Here is a 14,632-nt window from a genome sequence, read left to right on the forward strand (position 1 = left end):
TGTTCATAAGAATAAGCAATTAGATTGGAAGCCACATGCCCCAATTGCAATGAAGTTGTAATAAATGGGATTTTCTCATGGAAGTATTTTGTTTCAACTCAGAAGAGCTATGATTTCATAAGGATGAGTAGAGCTTCTAGTGATACACATTCCAACCCCTCTACAAATCAACAGAGGGGTTTAGGAAGTACTAAAGTGAGAGATTTGTTTTTTAGCTGGTGGCACTCTATTTGTTGATGGAATTCAATAAATTCCATCAGAATTAGCCATGCTAGTCATTGGTTGATGGTCATGCAATAAATTGAAGAACCTATATAGTTAGATGGGTTCTGTGGTAGCATAGATCCTCAGGGAAGGAAGGCTTTACTGCAGAAGTAGCAGAATAGAAGCTAGATATATGGGGTCCATTTCACTCTCTCTCTCTCTTGAAGGCTATGGATAGGAACTTTTGACAATAAAAGTATGAATTCTTACCAATCCTTTCCAGTTACTGTCTCAGACTTTACTACAAAGTATAGGTCCTATACCATCAATGTGACTGAGAGGTAGTATAGAGTATAGAAAATATAACAGCCTAAACATTAGGAAATCTGATTTTGAAGTATGGCTCTAAATCTTACAATGTGTGTGACTGAGAAAATTGCAACCCCTTTTGGTCTCAGATTCTATATTTATATAATAGGGATGAATATTTGCTGTAAAGTGACAACATGGCAAAGGGGATAGAGATTTGCCTTTTGAGGAAGGAAGATCTTGGTTCAAGTCATACCTCTGTCTTATCAGCTGTGTGACCAGGGCAAGTTTCTTAATTTCTCATTATTCTAGGCAACTCTCTAAGACAATACATTTTAGAGCAAGAGAAAAATCACAAAGCATCTTCCTAGATCCTCTACATATTTATGTTAAATAATCGTAATTGGCTGTTAGTGCTACAAGGCAATCCTTTTACACCTTCCTCATTGACTTGCTATCCAACTCACTGAAATAATTTTCCCAAAACTTTTCATCTTTTCTCACATCTTTAATGCTTTCTCTTCACCTTTTCTTCTTAGCTGAAAACCTTATTCTATATTTCACTGAAAAATTATGACCTTATGTTCAGAAACCATTTTTCTTCTTCCTCCTTATCTTATGTTATTCAGATGCCTTTTGAAACTATCTCTTCCTTCACCCTGTCTCAGGAGAAGAGGTAGACCTTGTTGTTAACAAGGCAAACTTATGACTGCAATTTTTCCCTTTTCATATTTGCCTTCTGACTTCCTTCAAGTTCCACCTAAAATTTTGCCTTTCCTAACTCCTCTTGATGCTAATATCTCCCTTCTATTGATTATCTCCAATTTATCTTATATATCATTTATTTGTGATATTGTTTACATGTCATTCTTGTTATTAGGAGTTCACTGGTCTTTCGCTTTTCTTTATATCTCTAGTTCATAACACAGTGTCTAGGCCTTAGTAAGAACTTTTTATTTTAGGTTTTTTGGTCAAGGCAATGGGATTAAGTGGTTTGCCCAAGGCCACACAGCTAGGTAATTAAGTGTCTGAGGCTGGATTTGAACTCAGGTACTCTTGACTCCAGGGCCAGCCCTTTATCCACTGCGCCACCTGGCTGCCACACCTTAGTAAGAACTTTTAAGACATATTTATTGGCCAACTATCATCAATGAAATCATAGTGTTGTTTCAATTAATAATATTAGCCTTTTCTCTTACAAAATTGTGTGCAGGAAAAGTGCTTTTAAACCTTAACACATGATGTAGATGTGAACTGTTGTTATTGGTTGGGTTTTAATAGTACTAAGAACATAGCTCACTTAATAAGTCATTGCTTATGATGGCCAGAACAACAACTTGATGGTAATTCTTTTTTTCCATAAACTTGAAATCATGCAAAGATTGTGGGTATAGTGGTAGAATGCAAGTATTGGTTCACTTTGTGCCACAACAGACCTTCTGGGAATATTTTCTGTCAAAGATTTTATAAACTCCTTATTGCCTTCTTCCAGGAATGTCTATAGATATGGGGAAAGAAAAAAATATTTAAAATCATAATGAGTATTGTTGGGAGAGGGGAGGAAGAAAATGGGAGGACTGTGAAAAAGGTGCCTGTTCCATCACCATCAAAGTAATATTCTATATCTCTTTTTTTCCACTGCCATACACCTAGAAAAAGTCATCTAACCCTACTGTTCCCATTTCCTCCCATTTAAAACTGGCTTTCTGGCAAAAACTATTTTCTCTAAGGTTACCAACCATATCCAAACTCATAAATCTAGTAGCCTTTTCTCATTCCCTATTCTTCTTTATATCTTCAGTTTTTGATTACTTTCAACTATCTCTTCTGCCTTTTTCTTCTTTTAGTTTTCATGACATTGCTTTCTCCTGGTTTTCCTCCTTATTTATGATGACTACTCTTTCCTAGTCTCCTTTGCTAATATACCTTCTTCCTAACCCTATCTGTGGACATTACCTAAATTTCTGTCCTGGAGCCTATTCTCCTGTCTCTTTACAGTCTCTTTATTGGTGATTTCATCAAAAACATAGCTTCAATTTTCATCTCTTCACCAATCCCTCTCAAAATGTTATATGCAATTCTAATATTTTTTGATTTCCAGTTTTTCATTAATAACTGCTTCTTGCACATTTTCAACTGGATTATTCCATAGATACTTCAAACCCAACATATTCTAAATCTTACTCATCCTCCAAACTTCATAATTCTTGTAAAGGGTGCTTCCAAACTTCCATTCACCTTGAATGATGTGTTGGATGGAGTCATCTTCAATTATTTCTTCTCCCTATTCTCTCAAACCTAATCAATCACTAAATCTTGTGAATTTGACCTCTATCACATTTACCCAATTCATCCCCTTCTCTCATTGGCCTAGTTCAGGCTCTCATCCCTTGGACTACTGTAATTCACTCTTAATTCATTTCCCAGCTTCCAAACTCCCTTTCCAATGCATTCTCCAGTCAATGAAATAATTTTCCTTAAGTATAAAAATCTGACCTGGAACTCTACCAATTCCTCTTTTGTCTACCAGACAGGTCAACACATGTTTAACTCTTAATAGCTAACCTTTCTAGATTCTCCTTCCTGTAGTCAACATTCTACTTAAACTGACTTGCTGTACCTCCTACTTCTGTGCCTTTGTACAGGTAATGTTTCTTCCTTAACTCCACCTCTTGGAAGCCTTAGAATTTCTTCAAGACTCCTTTTATGTATAACCTTTATTTTTTATTTTTTTTTGCAAGGCAATGGGGTTAAGTGGCTCGCCCAAGTCCATGCAGCTAGGTAATTCTTAAGTGTCTGAGGCCAAATTTGAATTCAGGTCCTCCTGACTCCAGGGTTGGTGCTCTATCCACTTCGCCACCTAGCTGCCCCCTATGTATAAACTTTTACAGTAAGTCTATTTTTTCCCCTCCTAATTGTTATTCCCTTTTCCTCCTTCAAATTATCTTGTGAATTATGAAACCTTGGTAGGAAGTAAGCTGCTTGAAGATAAGGGTTCTTGTTCACTTTTATTTCCCCAATGCCTGCCATTCTGCCTTGGACATAGTAGGTTCTTAATAAATACTCATCATCTAATCAAAGACAGTAGGTTTTATTTATTTTGTGAATCGGAAAATGGGGATATACATGATACAACTTTTAGAATCTTGAGGGAATATGCATGTGGATGTTTCAGAATGTTTTCATAGATTCATAGACTATTTTATCTGGATAACATCAGCCCAATCCCTTCATTTGAGAGATGAAGAAAATAAAACCCAAAGAGGTGAATGTCTTCTTTCAAACCTCTTTAATTCTACTTGAGTAGTGTTTTCTCTCTTTAAAATATTAAAATAGGGAAAAGGGAAAAAATAAGAAATGTGATGGTCTAGTGCATTTGCGGGTATAAAGAATTGAAATTATCCAGCTTATGGGCTACAGTTTTGCTAATTAATGTACTGTGTGATAATAGAAAATGGAAAAGCACTCTAAAAGAGACAAAATATGCAATGATTTCAGTCTTGTGTTTTTATTCTTTTCATTCTGGGTTTCTTAAAGACAGATTAGCTGAACTCAGGAACCTGCCATTCACACTCAACTGAGCTATTCTGCACCAAATTAAATTAATTTGAAGGATACAATGGTATATTAATCCGATATGGGTGCCTAGGTAGCAGAATTTCTTGATAAAAACCCAAATTGAATTCTCTAAGTTAAAAAAAAAACAAAGACGAATTTATCCCATGTGGATTAATTTGAATATGGAGTTAACTCTTCCTTCTGAACAGTAGAATTGGTCCTAGGTCTCCAGGATACTAAGAGTGAATTTAATTTACCAGTTTACCAGCTATGAATGGTTTGTCAGGATAAGAGTAGTTTGAGCTGGGGGTAAGATTCATTCACTCATAGAAAATTCGAACTGCATAAATCTGAGATCTGATAGATGAACATTTTTTTTTCCAAATGAAGTTGCATCAATTCTCACCTTTCTTATAGAAGTCTGTATGGATTTTTAACATTCATCAAAATTCATCATTTAGTTTTAAAAACTAATTAATGTAGTTTGTGTTTATAATGCTCTCATTTCCCAAAACATTATTCCTCTTTCTTCATCCAGAGTCATCTCATACCAAAACATAAAAAAGAGGAAAAAAGGCAATTCAGAAAAAAATTGTCCAACACATTAAGTTTATCATTATATGTAATGTTTTATAGCTATAATCTCAGACCTCTACAGATAAGGAAGGGGAGTATAATCTTTTATGTCTCCTTTGGGGCTAAGGTGGTTCACTATAATAATAATGTCAATTTTTTTCATTTACTTTAAACAAACATATTTAAAGTACATACTAAAGATTAAAAAACAAAATTGAAATAGTGACCTTAGGGAGTTTCCATTTTACAGAAGTAGAGATGACTGTACACAGATAAATGAGTATAAGGTAATTAAGAGTAAAAGAGCACTAACTACTTGGAGGGGGAGGAAGATCAGGGAAACCACTGATGAGATGGAACCTAAGCCAGACCCTAAAGGAAGGTTAGGATTTTGAGAAACAGTGTTAAGAAGGAGATGCCTCACAACCATATGATGGCTCCTGAACAAACAAAACAAAACAGTGTTGACTTAGAGCCTGTGACAAATGAATTATAGAGGTACATGAAAAGTAAATCAGATAATATTTGATTATACATTAAATTATTATTATTAGTAGTATTAGTTGTAATGAACTGTAGTGGGGAATGAAAAAAGGAAAGTGAACTACAGGGGAACTTGTAGAGAAAAAAGATGCTATAATCACCTATGTAAATGAGATGAATCGTTGTTTTAAATGTAATCTTTTATGCTTATTAAAGTCATAATGCTTGTTCCCCTCATTCCTTTACTTCTTAAAGAAATTTTTCAGTGCAAACCAGCAAATTTGTGATTGCTCAGTGGCTGAAGTTAGAGATTGCAAGATATCTCTGACTGATCAGAATTTTGGAGAGAACTGGCAATCATTCAAAAGTGATATGTGGATTCCTAAAACTGTTATGGGTTAAGGCTCCTATATTAAGTTTCTAGTAATTTAGCCAAACAATGGGAAAAGACATGAAGACTTCTAGTTGAAAGATTCCTATTTGAATTCCAGCTATGCTACTTACAAGCTGTATGATCCAGGGTACATCATTGCAATTCTCTGGTCCTTGGGTTCCTCTTTTATAAAATGGTAACAGTACTGCAGGACCTACCTATCTCACTGGGTTGTTGTAAGGAGATAAGAATGTAATACAAGTAATACTGGCACTTGAAAGAAAAAAAAACAAATAGCAAAAAACCCCAATAAACAGCATCTGGATATGTGTATGATAAAACTGATATCTTTTTGTTGGTCAGTCATTTTTCAGGCATATTCATTTCTTTCTTTTTTTTTTTTACTTTGAGATTCCTTTATTTTTTTATTTTATTTTTTTAGGTTTATTTTTTTTTTGAAAGGCAAATGGGGTTAAATGGCTTGCCCAAGGCCACACAGCTAGGTAATTATTAAGTGTCTGAGACCGGATTTGAACTCAGGTACTCCTGACTCCAAGGCCGGTGCTTTATCCACTACGCCACCTAGCCTCCCTTATTTTTTTTATTTTTTAGAAAGATTTTATTTATTTTGAGGTTTACAATTTCCCCCCCCCACTGCCCACAGAAGACATTCTGCTAGTCTTTACATTGTTTCCATGGTATACATTGATCCCAGTTGAGTGTGATGAGAGAGAAATCTTTATATCTTTAAGGAAGAAAAATAAAGTATAAGAGATAGCAAAATTACATAATAAGATAACATTTTCCCCCTAAATTGAAGGTAATAGTCTTTGCTCAAACTCCACAATTCTTTCTCTGGATAGAGATGGTATTCTTCATTGCAGATAGTCCGAAATTGTCCCTCATTGCACTGATGGAATGAACAAGTCCATGAAGGTTGATCATCACCCCCATGTTGCTGTTAGGGTATACAATGTTTTTCTGGTTCTGCTCATTGATATTCCTTTAAAAGGCAGGTATAGCATAGCACAAGGTGTTGAGAAGATAAAGGAGTAATATTTCATTTTTAAAAAAATGGACAAGGAAGCAATTGCAGATGGATAACAATCCTTATTGGCTTTTGCTTGATTGAATTTGAGGTTTATGACTTGGTATGTGGTTTGATTTTATACTATGCCTATTTCTTCTTTCATTCAATACACGAGTCAGACTTCTATTAATAATAGCTATCTGAAAGTCATCGACAAGCCTCAATAAATACTTTTTAAATACCTCCTATGTATCAGCTACCAGGTTAAGATTTGGGATACAAATACAAAAATTAATCTCTTTCCTGTGCTAAAAGTAGCTTGCATTCTAATGTAATAGAGAATGAGACAGCAAGATTCAAGAGAAGTAAATACGAGGTATATGCCAACTGTGGCTAGAAGAAAGCCAGGGATGCCAAGAGGCAAAAATGAGGAGGAAAACTATTTCAGGAATCAAGAAGAGGCCCATGCAAAGACCCATGGGCAAGAGATGGAATGTCATGTATGGGGGACAGTAAGACCAGTTTGATTGAAGAAAATTTATTTGTGAAGGGAACAACGTGCAATTATTCTGGAAAGATAACTTGGAACCTTATTGTAGTGTGCTTTAAATGCCAGACATAAGAGTTAAGATGCATATTCATTTCTTGATGAACCCATTTTGGATTTTTTTCTTGGCAAAGATATTGGAGTAATTTGTCGTTTCTTCCTCAGTTCATTTTACCAATGAGGAAATTGATACAGACAGGGTTAAGTGGTTTACTCAAGTCCACACAGCTACAGTCTGAGACTGGATTTGAACTCAGATCTTTCTGAACAGAGCTGTCACTCTGTCCATTGTCCAACCTGTCATATCATAATGATATTCTAGGGGAAAAGTAATCTGGAAAAGACTTACAACTTTTACTGGGTATCATGTTCAAGATCAACATGGCTACAGATCAGTATGTTCTATGTTATCTTTATTAAAGTGCATTGGTATTGTAAAGGTTCCGTGAGATAGAAAAGACTTCAGGTCTGAAAGAATAACAACTGTGCCATCTGGTGAATACTGGTGCATGAATTTGCTTGGTCTAGTTTTGAAGCGCCCCCAAATTTCTACCTCTTTCAACCGCTAGTGAGATCCATGTTTACAAGTTCAGCTACCACTGAAGAAATAATGGCAGACTGTTGTTGCTGCTGTCCAGTTGTATCAGAAATGTCACATGTCATTTTAGCATTTTCTTGGCAAAGCTACTTGAGCGGTTTGCCATTTCCTTCTTTGATTCATTTTACAGTTGAGCATGCTGAAGGAAACAAGGTTAAATGTCGATCACACAGCTAGTAAGTGTCTGAAACAGAATTTGAATTCAGGTTTTCTTGACTCCAGGTCAGGTGCTCTATGCACTGTATCCTCTAGCTTCCCAGAGTGACAGACACCCAGGGAGCAATTTGGAAAATCAGGAGACTTGGAAAACCAATGAAGATGAGGCATATGGCATTGCAAGGGATGTATCACTGGGACTTTAGACAGATCTTCAACATATCTTTGCTAAGTCCTAGTGAGTCTGAATTACAGAAAAGCTAAAGGTTATTATCAGAGGCAAGATTTGAACCTAATCCTAAGGCAAACACTCATCTATTTTTGCCATATTGTCTTTATATGAAGGGGATAATATAATTTAACATGGTGTTACCTGGATATTTTCTATTACAATTGTCCTCGGTCAAAGAGCAGGCAACAAGTTTATTGAATACATACTATATACCAGATACTATTCTAAAATACAAAAGCAAATGAGTCCTAGCCCTCATAGAGATTACAATCTGGCAGAAGGATTCAGAATAACCATATATATGTGCATAAAATTATATATATACATATATATATATATTTGTATAACACACATACATATACAGAATATATACAAAGATGGCACTAGCCACCATTTCTAGTAAGTAAACAAATGAGACTCAGAGGAAAGAAAACTTGCCTTGGGTCACATAAGTAATCCATAGCAAAGTCAAGATGAGAATAGAGATCTCTTTCCCCTCATGCCTGAGCCCCAGACTTGTGTTGACATCAGCCCAGACCAGCTGGAATTCCATACTCCATTGCTAGTTTGACTTGGCTCAGGAAAATGACTTGGCTCCTGCTCTTCAACTTTCCACTTCTTTGGGATGAGCACAATAGGTTTTTTTTTTTCACTTGAGTATGAATGTTTAGGACTCAGGAAGGTCATGAAGATTGAATGTCCCCATCATAAGAAGGTGGTCATACTGTTCCAGGAAGGGATTTCAATATCTAATGGTTTCTTTCCCTTCCCAGTCAAGTAGTACAAAATAGAGGGCTCAGTTGACTTCACCCCACTGAATAAATGGATAGGATTTTGCCCTAGAAAAAAGAGAGGAACATTTAATTAGAACTTGAATTCATATGGATTTTGTGTGAAATTTCTAGCTTAGTTTAGATAAATAAAGAATATCATTCTTAAGTATTATCTTAAAGACAGAGATACAGATATTTCTGGAACAAGGATGGAGTTACAGGACCAGTTGATACTTATGTTAGATCCTATGACTGATAAAGAAGGGTCAAAGGGGGAATCTGAGAGAACATTTCCTGGCAGAAATGAGAGATACTAAATGGACTCAGGGAAAGACCTTGTATATCTTTTGACCTTATCTTTTCTAATCAACTCAAGACATTACATTTCTCTTATTAGAATCTTTCTAGCTTGTTCTTTTGCTGACTCCTGGAGGCAAGAAGTCAAATTGGCATTCTAAGTTTCAGAGCAATTCTGAGAACTAGTCTGGTGATGCTTTCCCTTTTTAAGGAGAGGGGGGGAATACATCTATTCTGAATGAAGTCCAACCCTAAAACCAGAAGAAAGTCACCTCCCCAGTCTTTTCAAATTTCTCATGAGATCTAAGTGAGGAAAAGGGGAGGAAAAGAGGGAATAAGAATTTATTAAGTAATGTGCCAGGAACTATCCTAAGTGCCTTACAAATATATTCTCATTTAGTTTTCACAACAATCCTCATTTTACAGTTGATGAAACTGAGATAGATTAGAGATCAATGACTTACCCAAGATCACACAGCTAGAAGGATCTGAAGCCAGATTTAAACTTAGATTTTCCTGGTTTCAGGCTCAGCATTTTAACTACTACATCACCTAGCTGCCTAGGGAATGAGTTATTCTTTTTGGGTTTTTTTTAGGTTTTTGCAAGGCAAATGGGGTTAAGTGGCTTGCCCAAGGCCACACAGCTAGGTACTTATTAAGTGTCTGAGACAAGATTTGAACCCAGGTACTCCTGACTCCAGGGCCACTGCTTTGTCCACTGCACCAGCTAGCTGCCCCATGAGTTATTATTCTTGCCAAATCAAGTAGCTTGAAGAGCATGAGATTCCAGTTGATAATTATTAATTTTCATGGATTATTGAAAGTTCTTGACAGATTCTAGATCAAACAATAGGTGAGGAGAGAGAAATATTAGTCCAAAATACTTTTGATTTATTCTTCTAAAGGACTCATTGTTTTCATACTATTTCATTTGTCTCACAATATTTCTGTGAACCCTTAATTATTCCCCCCGATAGAGAAAGTAGGAGTGGCTTGAGAGGATATTTCAGGTAAGTATGGCAAAATAGTGCCTATTCTTGTCCATTGTGTTTTCTCTTCATGGAGATTCCCAATAGAACAGCTTCAGGAATGGATATAGTGGTAAATGTCTTTCTGGATATTTCAAATGTATTTCTGTGACTTCAACTTTACTCAGCAAAGTAAGAAGGAAGCAGTAGCGATAAGCAAGACCCTTCCTCTCCTGTGACTGAAATCGATCTTCCCAGGAGTAGACTGGCCAGTTTCCATCATCTCTTGCCTCCATGCAGCCAAGCCTGACTCTAGGGCAAGATGTACAAGGGGTCAGGGTGAAAAATGAGCCATAGGGTGAATTGCAGAATGGTAGGAGGTGAACATGGTGGCAGTATCGGTGTCATTAACTAATTAAGTAAAGGGATTAAATTTAGAATGGAACAAAGATTCATCTCTCAGCACCATGTCTCCAAGCAGTTTGTGACTCTAGGGAATGGACAATCTATTGTCAATTTTAGTGTCTGCCTTTTGTAAATCCTTCACAATTTTCCAGGTCAAATAAGAGCAGCAACAGACCCAAGAATTCAAACTGGATGGCTCTGCAATGGCGAATTATTTTTACAGCTTTTGATATAAGAAATTCACTGGGTAAAATATATTAAATAATCAGCAACAATATAATATTCAGGCTAAATACAAATTCTGGACTTATTTTGATGTTTATTTTGGGATAAAATACTGTGTTGTAGAATCAAAGCAGGTTTGTGGATTATTTGGCAAGAAACATCTCAGGATAGAGGGGGCTATCCACGGATCAATTCCTTTACACTTTAGGAAAGAGAGTGACATCATTTTGTTATTGTGGTTGTTGTCCAGTTGTTTAATCATGTCTTTGTGGTCCCATTTGGGATTTTCTTGGCTAATATACTGGAATGGTTTGCCATTTCCTTCTTTGTTTCATTTTACAGATGATGAGGAAACTGAGGGTTAAGTAACTTGCCTAGGTCCTACAGCTAGTAAATATCTGAACCTTCCTGACTCCACACCCAGCTAACTTGAAAAATATTCAATTTTGGAATTTTCAGAATTAAGAAAAATCAGGAAAGGGCATAATTATCATCTTTTCTAGGGGAATCATGGCTATGCCATGACTCTAGGTCAAGAAAATCCTTCTCCACTTCTCAAGTGAATGTTCTTTCTTGTAATTTAGGATTGTAGTGTCTAAGCTGAAGAGCTTTCAGAGGTCATATAAGTCCAACTACATCATTTTACAGATGGGAAAACTGAGGCCTAGAGATGGGAAGGCCTTTTTGATTTGAATGAAGGTTTTTATTGTTTTTCTGATTATGTAAAGGACTGTGTCTGTGTGTGTGTTTGTGTGTGTGTGTGTGTGTGTGTGTGTGTGTCTGTGTCTGTGTGTGTGTGTGTGTGTGTGTGTGTGTGTGTGTGTGTCTTTGAGTCAAGTGTTAAAACATTTACAGCATGGTTAGAAAATTAAAAACTTACTGAATCCAAACCTCATTTTACAGATAAGAAAACTGAAGACTAGAAACTAAAACCTTTTAATCTACCCCTTCCACTATGCCATTTATCATCTGTCAATATTGTGCTAGGCTTGGAGGTTACACTCATGTAAAACAATCCCTACTTAAGTTCTATGAGGGGAGACTAAATGCAAACATAAAAACATAATCTTTTAAAAATTCAAATGTCTGCAATTCCATAAATCTGGAAATTCTCTCCAACACTACATATAACTCTTTCCATGTTCTCTCTTACCACATTCACAAGCTGGTTGGTAGCTTTCAATTTCTGTTAGGAGAGGAGCACTGGTTTCAACTGTTATCCTTTGCCCTTGACAAACAGCCCATCTTCTCTTTCCATCAGTTGTTGGCAGCTATTTTCTCCCTTTGCAATTCAACAATAACTTTGAAATTAATCCCATTCTTTGCCTTTACTCACCCAATCCTGTATCTCATTGCCTTTTATTCATTTTTCATCCTACAATCCATTGTATTTGATTGCCATAACATTGATATTAAAAAAGGTCATTGTGGGGCAGCTTAGGTGGCGCAGTGGATAGAAGACCAGCCCTGAAGTCATTAGGACCAAGTTCAAATGTGACCCCAGACATTTAATTACCCAGCTGTGTGACCCTGGGAAAGTCACCCAACCCCATTGCCTTAAAGATTTTTTAAAAAACGTCATTACTTGTGTTGCAATAGTCCATAAGTGAACACTAAGTTGCAAAAAGACATTTCATATAGCCACTATGTGTGGATAGCAAAATCAAAAGTTTGAATTATTAATTTTTCACTAAGCTCAGAACAATGTTTTGAGAACAATGTCATCCATTTACCAATACCAATATGATTCTAGAGGAACCCTACACTCAGGAATTCCTTGGTTAGATCTCCATAATGGTGGCACATTTAGTGACCATAGCTTTATGTTTAGGATTAGGGGATTGTGATCTTTCAGAGAATTCTGAAATATAGTGGGGAGACACCTTCATGGAAAAGGTCTTTTAAAGCAGTGCTAAGGGCTTTTTGCTATACTGTATCGAATTTTATTTTTAATCAAAAAAGAATATTGTTCCTATATCCTATTAGTTAATTGTCAAGATCATTGCTTGCTCAAGATAGTCTTTCTTTTCCCTCACTAAGGATGCCCTTAATTTTTGTACAAATGATCCAAGTTTTGTGTAGTTGACAACACAAAATGGGAATTGATGTCCTCACAAAAGCTGCAGTGCGTATCTCCTTCCAGTTCAATCTGTCTTTTCCCTTTTGTTCCCTTCTGGAAGCTTATAAGCACAACTGGGACTGGGATGTTCAGTCCATATGGTGACTTCATTGTCCTAAGTCAGAGTTAAAAGTTCTTTTGCATTTTTCTACTTCATCTTCCATTTCACATATATTCAAAGCTCTGTTTATAAAGCATTTAACAATATCTAGACTATAGTCAGCACACTTCATGATTGGTTCCTTCCTAAAGCACTAAGTAGGAATCCTGGAAAGTTCTTGTATGAAGGAAATTTCTACTAAGCTTTGAAACTAAGGGGGAGAAGTGTGTGAAAAGAAGGTGAAAATGCTTAGAAATGCAAGATGGCATATTCTGTGAGAAAACAAGGTGAATCTGACTGGATCATAGTAGGGAGTTTTAAGGTTAAAATGAATTTTCAAATCTAGTGTAGTGTGTATTTGACCCTAGAGTTAAAAGGGAGAGCACAAAAGGAATGACATACTAAAACTTGTGTCAGATCTCTTGGGTAGGTTGAGGCAAGTTATCCTGGTGCCTAAAAGTAACTGCCAAATTAGATCCATGATCCAATAATCCTACTGCAGTAGTGAAGCAAAGACATAGTGATATAACTTAATAACTGTTGGTGATGAAGGATAGATAATTCTTAGGAAAATGTAACATCTTATCAAATCACAAATTCAATACAAACCAATTATATGAAAACAGCAGAAAAAAAAGCTACTATGCACTATGTCAAAGCATTTATAAACATTTTACAAAAATGATCTCATTTGAACCTCATAGCAACCCTAGGAGGTTAGGTACTGTTGTTATATCCCCATTTTATAGATGAAGAAACAGGAAAAGTCGGAGATGAGATTTGAACTGGGGTTTGCTTGAAATCAGACTTTATGCTACATTAATAAGTATATAATTTTAAGAGGGGTGGTAAAGTCTTGATGTTCTTTGTCCTTGTTGCTCAATCACATTCAACTCTGCCTCCACTTGGGATTTTCTTGGGAAAAATTAGTGTCTTCTTTTTTTTGCCATTTCCTTCTCTAGTTCATTTTACAGTCAAGGAAACTGAGGTAAACAGGGTTGGTTAAGTGACTTTCCCAGCGTCGCACAACTGATAATGATCTTCAGCCAAATTTGAACTGTGATCTTCCCGGTTGTAGACCTAGTATTCTATCCATATACCACCTAATTGCTTTCTCCTAATCACACCAAATCAAGTATGTAATATTCAGTTTGTGGCATTCCATTCTATAAGGACCAAGAGGAGAAAGTATGTAAAGATCATGTTATATGACCCGACAACAATATACATAATGTTAAGACTGAAGAGTCAGGATGACCGAAGTTAAAATCTACTTTTGGTTTTTTAGGACCCAAAATGAACAATTTAACTTCTCTCATCTCAGTTTCCTCTCTGATATTAAACAGCAACACCTTACAGGATTGTTTTAAGGATCAAATAAGATAAATTGAAAAGTTCTTTGCAAACATTAAAATACCACGTAAAATACTAACTATTTTATATTGAAAGGTTGAAGCAAATGTTTAATTTGGAGGAGTCAGAAGGGAAGACCCAATAGAGGTATTTAAATATTTGAAGGGCTTTGATTCAATATAACTTGCTTAAGATTGTCTTATTTAAGAAATGGGAGATAAAAGAGATATAAAACTAATAAACAAATTTTCCAACTTCCCTCCCACCCATTCTTCTCAAAAATCTGTTTATGAATCTCTGAAATAGTGATCTCATTCTTCCCTGTT

The 14,632-nt window shown here is 35.9% G+C and overlaps 1 protein-coding gene across 1 annotated transcript in view; it reads left to right on the top strand.

Moving 5' to 3' along the window:
* Positions 1-14,632, top strand: part of SH2D4B (SH2 domain containing 4B) — a 213,153-nt gene that overhangs the window by 83,454 nt on the left and 115,067 nt on the right. The gene's annotated exons all lie outside the window — the stretch shown is intronic.

The sequence above is a fragment of the Macrotis lagotis genome, chromosome 4, assembly GCF_037893015.1.
Source record: "Macrotis lagotis isolate mMagLag1 chromosome 4, bilby.v1.9.chrom.fasta, whole genome shotgun sequence".
NCBI classification, from domain to species: domain Eukaryota; kingdom Metazoa; phylum Chordata; class Mammalia; order Peramelemorphia; family Peramelidae; genus Macrotis; species Macrotis lagotis.